The sequence below is a fragment of the Eublepharis macularius genome, chromosome 1 (genome assembly GCF_028583425.1).
Source record: "Eublepharis macularius isolate TG4126 chromosome 1, MPM_Emac_v1.0, whole genome shotgun sequence".
Lineage (NCBI taxonomy): Eukaryota > Metazoa > Chordata > Lepidosauria > Squamata > Eublepharidae > Eublepharis > Eublepharis macularius.
Genome location: NC_072790.1, coordinates 77036648 through 77053620, shown reverse-complemented (window position 1 = coordinate 77053620; position 16973 = coordinate 77036648). Strand labels below are relative to the sequence as shown.

General features: G+C 40.2%; 1 long non-coding RNA gene across 1 annotated transcript in view; it reads right to left on the bottom strand.

The window, feature by feature from the left end:
* Nucleotides 1-16973, bottom strand: part of LOC129333779 (uncharacterized) — a 28901-nt gene that overhangs the window by 10218 nt on the left and 1710 nt on the right. Inside the window, exon 3 of the long non-coding RNA XR_008597453.1 lies at nucleotides 8568-8645. This is a non-coding gene — a long non-coding RNA (uncharacterized LOC129333779). The remainder of the gene's footprint in view (nucleotides 1-8567; nucleotides 8646-16973) is intronic.

Here is a 16973-nt window from a genome sequence, read left to right as displayed (position 1 = left end):
TGGTATCCATATGTGCTGGGTAGTCCTATTGTGATTGAACAAGACTGTTTCTGTCCGAGTAATAAACTTTCTTTTCTTTATGAAATAGTAAAGAGTCCAGTAGCACATTTAAGACTACCAACCTTATTGTAGCACAAGTTTTTGAGAACCACAGCTCTGTCAGATTTCTTTATGACCGCTCTCTTTGTCAGATTTTCTTTATGACAATGTTTGTTTTCTATTTCAACTTTTATTTCTTCCTACCTTGCAGATGGCAAAAATTAAGATAAATGTGCTACCATAACATAGGGTGTAGCAGTTTGCAGCTCTCTTTCAAGAGCTGGATATATTTGAAATTTTGCTTGCAGCAAACCAAGATCTTTTAAATTCCATAATATGTCATATAGTATAATTGTGTATGGTAACTAACCTATAAATGATATGTTCAGGTTTTATAGAAATATGAGTGCATATATTTCAATTTTCCTCAATTTCTATTTAAAACAACCGCCACCAGCACCAGGAAAAATTTGTGATTTCCCCCCTCAGCCCACATAACTTCAAACTTTCTTGAAATGTTTCATCTTTATTCATTGATTACTTTGATTCAACTAACAGGATCAGGTTCCACCAAAGCAGCTTGTTTCCTGTATTCCCTAGCTCCATCCACGTGAGAGAAATCTTGTCATTACCATATGTGAATTCCCAATAGTGCTCTAAAGCCAGAGTTTTAGGCTTTTGAAGTAGATTTATACCATATTACTTAAATGAAACTTATTACTAGGAAAAATGACTTTGTTATACTGATTCATTTAGTTCCTAAGACAAAGCTTCTAAGAGATATATGAAGTATACATTTCATGTTGGCTAAACCAAATGCAATAGTTTCCTACTTCCAATTATTGTTTAATCCACACCATAAGGATATTTTGAATTTAGCCTATTTTTGTATATTATTCAAGTTCTTTGCAAATGTAATAGTAATATATTGCCTTTTGATTCAGTCATGTAAGATAAAGCAAAGTCTCTCTGGCATAATTCTGACCAGCGAGAAAGTAAATATGGGACAATCTCCTTCCTAAAACTGCCCTAACCACTTTTAGTGGTGGACGGGTGTAATTTAAGCTGATGAACTGCATAAGCTGAAGCATTGCATACTTGCCTTCGGTGAGTATGCAGTGCACATTTCAGATTTTGCAGTTACTAAGCAGTGTTGAAGAACCACTAGATAGTTAAAAATGGTGTCTTCTAGCACCAATGACTATGAACAGTTAGTGATTTGACTCCATGACCTAATGTTCATAGCGAGAAATCTCTGAAACTTATGATGGATGTCTATTAGACTTTTCCAATATTGTTCTTGTGGGATCTCGCAGGGTTTCATTTTGTATTTATTCTTTCTTAATATGTATGAGAGCCTTGTGACTGAGAAGCTGCAAAGATATTGGATGAAGTGCTTTTTTAATGCATAAAACATTCAAGTCAATCTGAAGCTTTGATGCCTATTTAGCTAGGACCTATGAAACAATAAACAAGCTAACTAAGATTGAAATATCCAAAACTATCTTGAACAACAGAAATTGAAGTTTGGCAGCCTCGTGTTTTCCAATGAAAGAGATCAACAGACAGACATAGTCTAATCTGCCAAATATTGTTTCCACAGAGTAGTCCACATATTGAAGAGAATGGTCTGCAGTAGTTTATATCTTCTATTATTATATATATATAGTTTTGTTAGAGGACTGTTTTACATATTTTATTTATTAAAATGATGTAGAACACCGACTCACCATTTTATGTAATCCTTATGCCTAATAATACAATAACTTCCATTTCTCCTCCTGATAATTATTTGATTTTGAGGAACAAAAAGTTGTTTAACGAATAGTGTATTCCCTTAAAAGGAACAAATTGCCAATGCCTATTTTTTTTCTTCAACAAAAATTACATATCTTAGCATTTATCTGATTAGTTAAATACCGGCGAAAGTTTATTCCATTATCACAAATGTAAATGATGTGGAATAATTTCCATGATTGTGTCTCAGCATTAGTTTATTTTAATTCTAGACAAATAATAGAAACAATGATTTTAATGCGCTGTAGATCAAAGAAAATTCCTTTAGAGGGCACCATTTACTTCCAAGAAGTCCTGTTAAATAACATATCTGGCTGGTTCAGCTTTCATGTCTAGATGCTTCAAGTTAATTTAATTTAATTTTGAAACTATAACCTTTCTCTGGACTAGGCTTGCACTTTAGAATGTCATGTTTAATGGACTTCCAGAATATGAAACAGCTGGTCAACCAAATGGCAACAGCACTAGTACAGTTCTTGCTCTGCTACACTTCCCTCCTTAGGGCCAATTCACACTTCTTTTATATATGCCACATTAAAAAAAGCTGTATAACTATTCTGCTCTGAAAAGCCCATGGACTATTTTTTGTTTGAAAATAACCCTTTTATTTTAAGTAGTGATAAGGGCTAGATTGGACATATTTTACAGGGAACTATTCCAATAATACATTTGTGAGTACAAAATTTCAAGGGAGAATCACACTGAGAGAAACAAGGGGCGAGAGAACATTCTTCAGTGAGCCACCTTAAACAAGAATTCAGCTAAGTGCAAGAGAGCTGCAATGAGCTAGCAGAGGAATGATTTTCAGAACTGACAGAAGTAAGCCAAAGGATCCTGCATTAAAATGGCATTTAATGATTGGCTACACACTTTTAGGGATGATAGTAAGTGCTGACTGGCACTTAACGAGCCAGCTCATAAAATGGAATAACATCCTGCTTGCTCTTGAAATTCAAAGTGGTTGATCTTGATTTTTGTATAGTAGGCAAGAGTGGCCTATTGTTGTTCTCTTTATGCTTGGTTTTTACATTACTGAAAAACAACGCACAAAATGTATTTAAAAACACATCTTGGTATAGGTACATTCCAAAGGGACCTCCTGATTGGTTGTACCTCCCTCAGCATGTAGCAATATCACAAAATATTTGGGTTTTTTTTGATACCTTGTGAAATTGCCCTAGATAGCTATAGTCTATCTTGTTACTTGTTATAGTCTTGTTACTGAGTTTGCTCATTTTGTCTCAAGAGTCTGCTTATGGATCTTTCCACAGCAAATAGTTATTGTGCTCCATGGAAACACTTAAAGATGGTGGCACCAATGATTTGTGGCAGCAGGTTGTGACACGCAACTTTTTTTAAAAAAAACTTAAAAGCTGCTTAGACATAGAGTGGTTAATCAATATAACCCATTCAAGTACACAGTTTTCAAACATCAAAAGTTGCAGAGTGATGTAAGAAAAACTCAATGCAATGAAGCAGTGTGCCTGTAGGTGGAAGGATGCCTAGATAGGCAGATTTGAGGGGACGTATACCGGATTTTAACTCAAGCAAGGCTGAGGATGATTCTGACATCAGTTCAGAGGAATATAATAAATTCAGCTCCTTTGTGTGTTTATACTTATGAAGCAATTGACATAATCATTATTTTTGGCACAGAATCTCATAGAGACATTATGCAGAATTGTGAAAAATCATTATACAGAGAATCTGTGGTCCTTACATGTTACCCTAAATCTGCCACTTAAAGCAGCCACTGTTTAGGTTAAAATCTTTTTTCCAAGTCTACATATAGCTTGGTGCATTTTTAGTGTTGCAACCTTTAAAAAGGCATATATTGAATTAGTTTACTATTTTTATTGACCTCTTTGTCTAGAAAAAGGTATCAGTTGATTTGTGAGAGGAAAATATTGGAGTTTTCCAAATAGACACTGGCAGATTTTTTTTTTTTGCCTGTAAGTTGCAGTTGATTTAAAGCTACCCAGGAAGGGTTTCGAGGCAAGGGAGATTCAGAGATGGTTTGTCATTGCCTGCCAGACTTCCTTTGGTAGTGGTCTCCCATTAGGGTTGCCAGTCCCCAGCTGGGGGTGGGGGAGGTACGGGTCTCCAGGGGGCATGCTCTCGGTGGTGAAGTGTGCTCTCATGGGCCCAATCCAGCCCAGATTGGGCCACTGTGGAGAGCAGGAGTGCTCCCGTGCTCTACAGAGGCCTGATCCAGGCTGATTTGGGCCCGAATCAGCCTTGATTGTCCCCCAAAAGGCCCAGATCAGGCCCAAATTGGCCTGAAACAGGCCGCTGTGGAGTTTGGGAGCGCTTCCGCGCACCGCAGCTGACCATTCCAGGTCAATCCTGGCCAACCCAGACCTGATCCAGGCCAATTCGGTCCTGATCCAGGCTAGATTTGGGATGATTCAGCCTGGATCCAGCTGTTGCAGAGTGCAGGAATGCTTCTGCGCTCTGCAGAGGCCCAATCTGGGTCAAATCTGCCTGAATCCAGCCCGGATTGGGCCCAATTCAGCCCTCTCACAGAACACAGGAGCATTCCCAGGGTGGCTGTAGCCCATGCAATGATGTCACCTGGAAGTGATGTCATCACACAGGCCTGGGAGCACACATGACAAACAGAAGCTAAGGTAGGTGCCGGGCCTCCCGTCTCCTGCTGGGAGGAAAGGGGGACCTGGCAACTCTATCTCCCATACAATGACTAACTAGGCCCAACCCTGCTTAACTTTTGAGCTCTGAGAAGATCAGGCTAGCCTGCGCTGTCTAGGTCATGGTGGGCTATCCACCATCAAGATAGCAGAAGAATACTTACAAAAAATAGGTTGAAAGGGGAAGGATTTTGTGCAAGAATTTTAACTAGGCAACAATATCAAACAATTCTTTGCCCCACTAAAGAAACTGAGAAGTTGTCTTCATCATTCATCTGGCAGTCATCCTTCCATGCCAAGAATTTAGTCATGTTACTGAAATCATCAGTTCTTTGCTGTGTTGAAGAAAAAGGGGAAACTAAATTGGAGTGTTTCTGTGGCTTGCAGGCATGCTGCCGAGATGCAAAGGAAGATTCATTCCAAGGAGAATGGTTGGTTTTTCACTGTATAGTTTTCCATTGTTCTACCTACACAAAGCATACAGGTCATTTAGTTCCATTCCTCTGTTGGGTGTTGTAAGAATGGAAGGCTGCAGCTCCTTTGGTTGCCTGACAAGATTCCTTCCAGGTTTGTTTGTTTTTTTGACCCACAGAAACTTTGAGAAGAAAACTGCTTCCCGTTTTCAAATATTTATCTGCTTATTGCCCCAAACACCCAACATCTAGCATAGGTCTCTTAAAACAAAACAGAATATGAACAGCAGTAAGAACGCTCTTTATATCTGGAAACTCCACAGGTACAAATAAATGTGATTGGTGTGTGACACAACTTGAGTCATCAGTTAAAAAAAAAGTAATGTGGGCCATACCAAATACCTAAAAAGCAGGAAAGATTAGGGATAGGCAGGGCAGGGAGGAAGGTAGGAAGCCTCCATTCATAACTTTCCACTTGAAATCACTTTCTATTTTTCTTCCTGCAGGGGCTCATTCTAACTTTGGAGCCCCACCAGAAGCAGGAACCGCTGGACAGAAGTGTACAGGAGAGGTGTGGCTGTGGGAGTGTTCTGTACCTTCTTCCTGCCTTCCCTAATATACCATACATTATTTCCATCCCAATCCTCTGCTTGGAATGTAATGTCCCACCTGCATTTCTAAGTAGTCCAATCCAGTCTATCATCTTCCACAGTTTGTGTGGTCCAAACTGTCAAGATACATATGCCATGCAGAAAGGAATGTGACCGAAGCCACAGACCCAAAGGTCAGAGATCTCCTAGACAGCATGTTACTAAGGAATGAAGAATGTAGGAGATATTCTATGAAATACCCATCCTAATTATAATTAGGAATTGCTGCTAGAACTTTGTCTAGAAGCACATTTACAGGCACATCTGGGGGAAATGAAAGAATTTCACTGTTAAATGCATCTCCTTTGCAAATCCCGTTTGTTTGAAACATCTTGAATTGATACACTGATATAAAACCAAACCACTGATTTTTCCATATCAGGAAAAATATGCAGAAATTTTGACATTTTGTTTGTCTGACGACAGCCATATCTGACAGCACTAGAATTGCAAGCAATGTGATAGAATAAGATTAACAAAGCATTTAACAGCTTCTACCAGCTGGAATTGCAAATCAGTACAGTTTTGAGTTCTTAATGATGATTCATCCCATATTCTATGCAACTTTTCTTTCCACGCTGTCTAAACATTTCTGCTTTTCAGTTCAAAATCCATGTTCTAATATATCTGCAATTCCCATTGCACTGTCCCTAACTGTTTAAAACAGTGCCATAGCAACTTCTGTGTGATACTGTATTGCTTTTCATATGACTGTAGGTATGACAAAGAATGAGGCACTATTTTGCAGGGATTGTTGTTGTTTCAATATGAAGAATCACACAATGATCCTATAGAAAGCATCCATCCACATAAAACATCACTATTAATGAGACTATTTCATTGTCTCAAAAACAGACTTTAGGAAAAATAATTTCTACTGAAGTTTCAAAATATGCCAGTCTCTTTAACAGTGCCTTTGCTGTGAAAAGCAAAAAAGAGATAAGATAAACTATGATCTTAGGGAAATCCAGAGGGCAGGTAATTAAGTATTTAGATACGTGAACTTGTTTTCTCCAGTTACCAGGACAGGAGCACTTTCTGTTAAGTATGCATACAAAACTATAGGATACAATTGCTGCTGCTAGCTGATACAATAACAAAAAGCACACTTCAGAGGAATATTATCAATAAAGATTCCTTTCATATCCCATTGCATGTCTAGGATCATCCTGCTTACATTCTTTATAGGCATCTTCACGGGGACAGAAATTAATCAAAGCCAAACCAAATACACACTGTTTACTTATACAGTTCAATTGCAAAATTAGTATTTTGATATAATGAAGGACATTAATCCTCTGTCTTCTGACACTTCATAGAATCACAGGGTCATCTATTCCAACCCCTGCAAAATGCAGGAAAGTCCCAAATACCCACCCCACCGGTGACCCTTACTCCACGACCAGAATACGGCAAAACTCCATCAGGATCTGGCCTGGGGAAAATTGCTAACTGACCCTAAGGTGGCAATCAGCCTTACCCTGGACATGTAAGAAGAGGCCACAAGAACGAAGTACTGATGTAACCCTTCCTGCCCTCCCTCTCATGATCTGCCCAGGTTCACAGAATAAGCATTACTGTCAGATGGCCATCTAGCCTCTGCTTAAAAACCTCCAAAGGAGAGCCCAGAGGAAGCCTCCAGAGGAAGCCTGTTCTACTGAGGGACCGCTCTAACTGCCAGTAAGTTTTTCCTAATGTTTAGCTGAAAACTCTTTTGATTTAATTTCAATCTGTTAGTTCTGGTCTGACCTTCAGGGGCAACAGAAAAAAACTCTGCACCATCCTCTATATGACAGCCCTTCAAGTACTTGAAGATGATGATCATATCACCTCTCAGTCGTCTTCTCTCCAGGCTAAACATATTTAGCTCCTTCAACCTTTTCTCATAGGACTGGTCTTCAGACCCCTCACCATCTTCGTTGCCCTCCTCTGGACACGTTCCAGCTTGTCTATATCCTTAAACTTATTCTAGGTGAGGCCTAACCAGAGCAGAGCGATACCATCACTTTGTGTGATCTGGACACTATACTTCTGTTGATACAGCCCAAAATCGCATTTGCCTTTTTAGCTACATTACACTGTTTGCTCATATTCAGTATACGGTTTAATAAGATCCCTAGATCCTTTTCGCACACACCACTGACAAATCTCCCCCATCCTGTAATTATGCCTTTTTTTCTTACCTAAATGTAGAACTTTGCATTTATCTCTGTTGAAATTCATTTTATTTGTTTTAGCCCAGTTTTCCAGCCTGTCAAGACCATCCTATATCCGGACGCCGTTTTAGTTTAGAAAGAGGGCTCAGTTACATGACTATGTCAGCTTATGGCTACTAGAAATATGCATTGAACAATACAGCCAACATAGTTTATGTCATTGAGTGGCCTTGTCCCTTACTGTATATTGATTGCACACATCAACCAATAACGATAAGTACACAAGAACGTATTTCACGGATAAGGAAGAGGGTGATGGAGGCGCCTCTCATGCAGCACTTTGTGGAGACTTCTGATGACGCCAGACAGTTTAGATTCTTGGTCTTACATGTCTTGAGACCCACTGATGGCCAGGACCCACGTGAGCTATTAAGAAGAGAGACCTTTTGGACATACCAGCTCAACACGGTAGCACCTGGAGGCTTAAATCAAATGTTAGACTATTCCAGTTACCTATGAAGGTGATGTACCTTTAAATTGTGTGAGCACATCTTGAGTTTCAACCAGGAAGTTCCCTTATTAACTGGCTAGGATTGATGCACTGTGCGCTCCCTGTTTGGAGAAGGAATGGCAGAGGGAACACCCTTGCATTAAACTAAATGAGTATATGCTGGTGAGTAGGATGGGACATTATTATATGAGAATTTTATTGTTTAATAGGAAATCTGGTTTGTTTTTGTGCTTTGTACTTTATATTTATTGTTATGCTTGTGCAGGCATGAGTTTTGGAATATGTGCAACCTCGAGAAAGGAATGCTGAAAGAGGAATAATTAAAGCTAGCAGCCTGTTGGAACCAAAGTCACCTGAAATATTTCTTCCTCCCTGGGGACCGGAGTCTTGGATCTGGAGACCTGCATTTCATCTCTCTATGAACTGAAGATCTGAAAAACAAAGAAATATCAACAGATTTATTATGAACAACTTCACCTGAATAATTATTGCACGTAAGTACTTTTTTCTCTTAGGAGAGACTATTTGCCTCCGGACTTTATATTTCAGTGGTACCCACTGTCATGCACTTTCCTGAATATTTATGATTGTAGCACTTTAATTATACTGGATTTCTGATACTATGATTAACCTTGTATTTATTGTACTGGATTTTCTATACAGTGATTTACTTTGTAAATATGATGTGGTTGCTCCGCCTTCCTTGTAGAGGAGGAGTTTGATTGTGATGTACAGAGAATTAATTATAGTGATATTTATTATATTTGTACGTTGAGAATAGCACTGAGCACTTTAATTGCAGTATCCACTATAGGCATCTTTGTTTGTGATTGTTACTTGGGGTTGTTGTGTTTTTGCCTGTAATGTTTTAAAACAAGCAGAAACCAAATCCACAGAGGCACCCAAAATGAAGCTATTAAGTTCTGTTGTGTTGTTCTTCTTTACACAGGTGGGAGAAAACAGGAACACTGGTGAAGAACAGCTGCTGCAGATCTGTCTCGAGGCTCTTCTGGGCTAGTGTGGTATGGTGTAGCTTGTGCAGAATGCAGAGAGAGAACAACTTGGGTCACTCAAAATTACCCCTCCTTGCTTTCTGAAGCCTTTCTTGGGAGAGGGATCTTATACCAACTTACTCTGTGTGCGTGTGTGTTCCTGCTTGCCATTGCCACGTGGCTGGCTGTGCTAGTGCCTTGTTGGTGGTTCAGCTGCTGTGTGGCTGATGTATTGGTACTTGGTTCTGTTTGTGGTGTAACCACATTGGCCCTGGATTCTAGCTGGGCACCCTGTTCAGAGACCTATAGAATTGGACCCCTTGGTCCAATCTTCTTGAAACTTGGGTGGGTCTATAGTGCACAGGAAGGATTAGGTTCCCTGTGATCAAGGCTTTTTTTCAGCTGGAATGTGGTGGAACGGAGTTCTGGAACCTGTTGAAAATGGTTTCCAGAGGGGAGTTTAGATTGCCCTCCATGCCACTCTGCACCACTCCAGTGGCACAAAGGGCAATCTAAACTCCCCTCTGTCTGTTGAACAGGGGGCGGGGACATGACCATGTGACCATTTTTGCCAAGGGCGATTTAAACTTTTAAAAACTCCCCCCTTGTTCCAGCTGACCCAAAGTGACGTCATTGTGCAGTCCTGAGAGTGTGCACACACTTTGTGCTCGCGCATGTGGTACCGGGGGCACCACCTCCTGCCAGGAGTTCCCTCTGTGCTAGCAACCCACTGAGTTCCACCACCTCTTTTCCCAGAAAAAAAGCCCTGCCTGTGATTTTCATGGAGTGTTCACAAAAAAGCACACACACACACCCCGGCCCTCTCAGTTAGGCTTCCCATAGGGAGTAATGGAGCTGAATATATTTGGCTTTCTGAATAAAATCCGGATCCAAATATTATACCTGTATTTTTGGATCCATACTGAATATATAGAGTATTTTAAATAGCCCTATCAAAACAATAACAACATTCGATTTATATACCACCCTTCAGGACAACTTAATGCCCACTCAGAGCAGTTTACAAAGTATGCCATTATTATCCCCACAACAAAACACCCTGTGAGGTGGGTGGGGCTGAGAGAGTTCCAGAGAACTGTGACTACCCAAGGTCACCCAGCTGGCTTCAAGTGGAGGAGTAGGGAATCAAACCCGGCTCTCCAGATTAGAGTCCCACGCTCTTAACCACTACACCAAACTGGCTCTCGTTTTATTTTTTGTGCACACCTCTAGTTCCAAGTTCTGCCACTGAAAAAAGCCTCCACTTACATAGATCTTTACCACTCATCTGTGCCTTAGACTGTCTGGCCTTTGGTCTTTTCAGGTCTGTATTCTGACTGGGAGCAAAGTCTTTTACATCACTTACTACTGGTCCTTTTAACTGGAGAAGCCAGGAACTGAACGTGGCACCTTCTGCTACAAAGTAGGTGCTCTGCCACTGAATGACAATACCTCCCCTGTTACATTTTCATCCTCATCTACTATTCATAACCAGGAACCACCTCAAAACTCCTACAGCTTGTTGTCTGGAAATCTGTTCCATAGGTTCTCTTGCAAGCAATACTCTCCCAAAGTTTCTATTAGTCATCAGCATGTGGCTTTTAATCTCTTGAAAGACCGAGCAAAATTCTACTTCCATCTCTCTTGGAATCATATATCACAACAAAGTAATGATGAGGAGTAGAGCAGAACAGTCAATGGAACATTTTCTGAAGAGTTTTCAAGAATGAGGATACCCACACAAATTAAGATACCTACAAATCATGGCAATTTTTCTTCAGCCTAACAGTCATCTTTGTGGCTATCTGCTCTTTCTTTTTGGAAAAGCAACAATAAGCTGTTGAAGCTGACAATTTCAATGCATATTTTTAAAATTTTGATCTTCAACAACACTGATGGAATTTAAACTTTTTTAGACGTTAAATTTAGCCTGCAGCAGCCACTTTTCTATATTCTAGATTTCTGTATTAATTGAAAAGAACACAGCAAATATGGCCTTTCCTGAAAATGGTTTTGATCCAATGTCGTTTTCTGCCTGAGCAGGTGTACTTGTCATCCATGGGCTGAGGTGATATCTGCAAATTCCCACATTGTTCAATGTTGTTCATGGGTCTCCTGTAAACTGGGGAGGGGGAGGGTACAATGGTCTGGGATGGCCAGGAAGTTCTGTTTCACTCAGGGATTGTTGGATTAAACCCCATATATGGTAGCTTTTCAGCATTAAAATGTAACATTGTTCTCCCTTAAGAGAAAAAGACATCCTTCTTTCTATATATTTTAAATAGATTTATGTAAGCTGTACATACTGGCTTTACTGTAAAGGTATCTTCCAGGCAAAATAATTTCCAGGCTCAGACAGTAGATTTATCAAAAGTAAATGCAAGGCTCTTTGAATTAAATCCATGTTGTGTCTATCATAATAACAGATATGATGTAAATGAGTATCTGTGTGTTTTCTTTTACGTTGTGGATGAAGAAATTAAATATATGTTCACTTCCCTCTTTTATTCCCCGACTTCAAATTACTGTGAGGAAAATGAGTCACAAAAATCAGGAATACAGAAAAAATGCTGGCAATGAACACTGGGTACTTGGAAGCTCTATCTAAAGTATGACTAATGGGGAATCTTGTGATTCTAACAGTAATTTTATCTGTCAGATATAGGAAATTTCTGCTTTACAGGAAACAAGGCCTCAACATGTGTGTTTTCTTTTAAAATCTTATTAAGTGACAGAATTGTTCTCTCCTTCCAGTGGTGGCAAATTTAGGGCATACAGAGAAAACACTTCTTGGTCATTCCTTACTGGCACTTTTTGCAAGGAAGATATGTGCTTTGGAGTCCACATAACGTACATTATATATATGCTGATATTGCTCAAATGTGGCATCATGGGTGAAGGATACAGAGGCAAACTATCATCCACCACTGAGAAAAGTTTATTACTGGGTTCTAAATATGATTGTGAGAGGTGTGAATATAGAATAATGATCCCCAATATAGCACCTGTGAGAGACATGGTATCCACCAATGTATTCTTTGGTACTCACTTGCTGCTTCCCAAAAGCAAAAGACAAATCCTATATTTTCTCTGCTTCATTGAAATAGGAAGTGCTCCAGTAGATGCCAGGAGGCATCTCATAGTGGTCATTTTTTGATTAGCCATGACCCACATGGCAGACATTTTGTTGTGCTGTTGACTACCTGTTCCCGAAGTTCCAGAAGAGGCTACATGTTTACCAAGGTTGAGGACTCTTTGTACAGACACATCCATGTCACGCTTTCTGACGTGCAAAATACTTTGAGATTCCTTCTCCTCCTTCCTGACATAAGCATGTTGGAGTATCAGGATGTGAAATACAGTCCTATGGTGTCTGTGAAAATTTATTTACACATAAACAAGTTTAGAAGAGATAGTTAGGAAACAGTACCCTACATAACAAATACAGTACCCTACATAACAAATTCTATATTATCATTTTCTCTCTTATTTGTTTAGGAAACCGTATGCTGCATAACAAATTCTGTATTATTCTTTTCTCTCTTGCTTATTTTTGATAATCCATACATTTATTCCAAACAACTGCATTCCAATTTATTCTGGAGATGATATTCATGTGTATTTATGTCATTTTTTTTAAAAACACACAAGCTGCTCATATTCAGCAATTTTTGGAACTTCCATTGCAAATATAATGGTATGAATTGGCATAGAGCTATTTTATCATCTTTGCAATAGGTGTAGATTGTGGCTAACATCATACTGGCTATCCCTCCACTATAGTCCAGAGGGCTTTGGGATTGACTTGACCAGTGATGGCGTTTGTTCTTCTTTCATGTTGTTTTTATGATGTCCTCTAGTTGCTTTTAAACATTTTATTTTAAAATCATTGTGAACTATCTTGGGGGGGACAATGAATGTCCCATTACAAAATATTATAGTTTGATTTCTGAACAAAAGTGAAATCCCCATTTAAGAAGTGCTATCCTAAAAGATATTTGAGTCATGTATTAGAAATGAATAGCAACTGCATTTTTGCACTATACAGTGATTGACAGAAAGCACTCTGAATAATTTCTAATGTTAATAAATAAGAATTGCTATTTAGAAGTATAGATCTACAAGTAGGGGACCCACAAGAACTTGTGGCAGGCATCCCATTTCCCCCTCCCCCGATATTTCCTCTTTCTCTTCCCTGAAAGCCTCTATAGCTTTCTCCCTTTCCTACTTCCTTCCTTTCCTCCTTCTCAGCAACCAGCCAAGGTACCTTTATCTGCTCCCCTGTCTCCAGCTTATCCTCCTTCTCTCTCCCTAGCTGCCTTTCCCAGGGAAAATTCTGACCCAGTAGTACAATGCCCCAGTTGTGTGGTGCTGGCCTTTAGGCTCAATTGCAGAGTGCTGGTCACTGAACACAGTTGCATGGTAAGGAACCCACAAGAACATGTCAGGGCACCTCACTTTCCCGTGTATCCTGCTCCCCATACAATTTTCTCTTTCCCTCCTCCTGGCAGCCCCCATATCCTTTCCTCTCTCCATGCTTCCTTTTATCCTTCCAACCAACAAGCCCTCAACTTCAGCTATTATTACTTCGTTTATACTCTTTCTCTACAATGGGGACCCAAAACTGCACACATCATTCTCCTCTCCTCCATTTTATCTTCACCACAACCCTGTGAAGTAGGTTGAACTGAGAGTGTGTGACTGCACACTCTCAGCTTCCATGCCAGAGAAGGGATTTGAACCCAGGTCCCCAGAGCCTAGTCTGAAATACTGAGCACTATACTATGCTGGTTTTTGTTGGGTGCCTGCTGCTGAACAGTAGCAATCAGCTGGGCCTGGGTGAGTCATGGTAACGAATTGCCTGGTGGTTTCTGCCAGGCTTGACCCTAATAAGAGTTCTCTCAAAGGCCAAAACAACCCTGGGAAAGCTACTGACTCCTCTTCCTGCTTTTTACTGACATAAACCGGTGCTTGAAGGCTGATGATGTGGTAGTGATTGCTCAGCAACGTTCAGTGACATCTCAGAAGGCATTTGTATCTTAAAACTACAGGTGCTGGTTCTACGATTTGGGTGGGTGGGTGGGGGGTTAAAATTACAGACCTGGAAGGCACCCCATCTAGTTCAACCTTCTGCACAATGCAGGAAATTAATTGGAACCCCCCCATACACACACACTTCCCCAGTGACTCTGCTCTCCAGAGGAAGGCAAAAACCCTCTAGGATCCCTGGCCAATCTAGCTTGGAGGAAAATTCCCTCATGATCCCAAAGTGGTGATCATCATAACCCTATCACATAAGAAAGGGCTATGAGAGCCAAGCACTGGTTCATCCCTTCCTGCCCTCTCTCTCATGACCTGCCTAAATTCATATTGAGTAATAGAATCAGCATTGCTAATAGATAGCTGACTGGCCTCTGCTTAAAAATCTCCAAAGAAGGAGAACCCACCACTTCTCGAGGAAGTTGTTGCACTGAGAAACTGCTTTGTCAGGAATTTCTTCCTAATGTTTAGCCAAACACTTGTTTGGTTTTACTGTAACCTGTTAGTTCTGGTCCAACCCTCTGGAGTAACAGAAAACAACTCTGCTCTACCATGTATGTGATAGCCCTTCAAATATTTTAAGATGGCTATCATATCACCTTTCAGTCATCTCCTCTCCAGGCTTAATGTATCCAACTCCCCCACTGTATTATTATTATTTTTTTTTAATCATATATTTGAGATCTCTGTTTTTTCTGCAAACGTTCATCTTTTCTCAGGTTTCTAGAAAGATCTGTCAGGTCTGTTCATAGTCCCAATCTCTGAATTGAAGTATCCACACAAAGGACCATGTTGAGAATTAGATATACTGATATTTCTGGCTGCAACTGAAAATGCCTCTGTCTCAAATCCAGACTTCAACGGACAGCAGACCTCTCATAGCCCATCATTCCATCCATGAGAAGACAGGCTTATTCCATGCTAAAATACTGTTCTCTGTTGTGATGGCCCAGGTTTTAACTGTTAATTACAAATGTGTTCCATGTTCAGACTTTATTGGTAACTGGAAATTCTTGTATATTGTGAGATTAAAAATTCTTCGATGGCCTGGAAATAACCATATGTGGTTAAGTTGCTTTTGGAGGAAACTATATACATTTCACACCATTATTTTCCTGCATTAACTGCTGAGCTGATTCCCCATTTTAATTCCATTTGCAGATGCCTGCAAAAGGAGCCAGCAATGCATTGGGACCATAGTATAGTATAGTATAGAAGCAACCTAATACTTACAATCTTTCATCACTATTGGTGTAGCATGGACATCTCACAAATGGACAGAGTGCTCCAGAATCATCTGTAATTCTATAGTACTCTTGTTTTATACAGCGAGGTTATGATGCTAAATGCAGCACAAAAGTCTGGACTCAGGCGTTACCTTTTGTATGTTGGGCCTCCTTGAGCTCTGCTACCCCAAGCAGTTGCCTAGCCTGTCCAAATGGTAAAAGCCAGCCCTGCAAAACAATTTTACCACTACCCTACCATTTCATGGAGCAACGCTTGAAGCCTTCTTCTGGCCTAATGAGTCTTCCTCCAATATATAATAAAAAAATTTACATTGGATTCATGTACTATTTTGCACCCAACTCCTATACAACGGGAGAGACAGCACATTGAAAAACCGTGGGTTTTTTTGTTTTGTTTTGCAAGAAACCTACTTATTTAGAAATGTTCAATGTAAGAACGAATTACAGGAATGAAGTAGCAAACAACAGCATAAGATAATCAGTTCTGAAAAACCACATTGCGCACTAAGCTAAGCTGTTCTAGGTAGTTCCTCTGGGCATGAACATGGTGATAGAGAGTGTCCTCAAATCATAGTTTACTTACTAAACCAGCCCCAGCCTGCAGCTGGGAGATACTGCTAAGAAAACTCTATTCATTCCAGTTAGCAGGAGAGACTACTGGTCTTTCTTCAGACCAGTAGTAATTAATCAGCTTGAATTATCCCACCCTGGATACTCCTGGACACTCCAAGATCTATTCTAAATCTTTGCGTTGATCTAATTTACTCACCTGGCTATTATCCTTGTAGTCGCACAGCTGCTGGCAGATTTGGAGAAGAGAGATTATCTAGACCAGGGGTGGGCAAATTGCAGCCCGTGGGCCACATGCGGCCCGCTACAGAGTTTTTTGTGGCCCGCCAAGACAGTAGAAAAGTGTGATAGGGTACATTTGTCTCATTAAACTGATTCTAAAATTAAATGTGCTTGCAGCTATAGATGATATGAAATTAGCACAATAAATAAATTGAATAAAACTACCACTATTTTATTTAATTTATATTTATCGATTTTTACGATACAATTTATACCTTTTCTGAAATGCAAAGTTAACTAATGAATGCAATCATTTTAAAAGGTGCGGCCCTCCGCTAACCTCCGCTCCCACAAAGTGGCCCCCGAGCCAAAACAATTGCCCACCCCTGATCTAGACCTATTTCAATCTTGACTCAGGCTTGGGTTTGGGATGGAAGTGGCCTTGGTCAGCCTGATGGATGATCTTAATTGGGTGAGTGATAAGGAGAGTGCATCCCTGTTGATTCTCCTTGAGCTCTCTGCCACATTTGATACCATCAACCATGGTATCTTTCTGGAGAGAGTAGCTGAGTTGGAAGTAGGAGATCCTGTGCTTTGGTGGTTCTGCTTTTACTTGACTGGCTGATTCCAGAATGTGGTGCTGGGGGACTGCTGGTCAGCCCTATGACATTCATGTTATCCCACACAG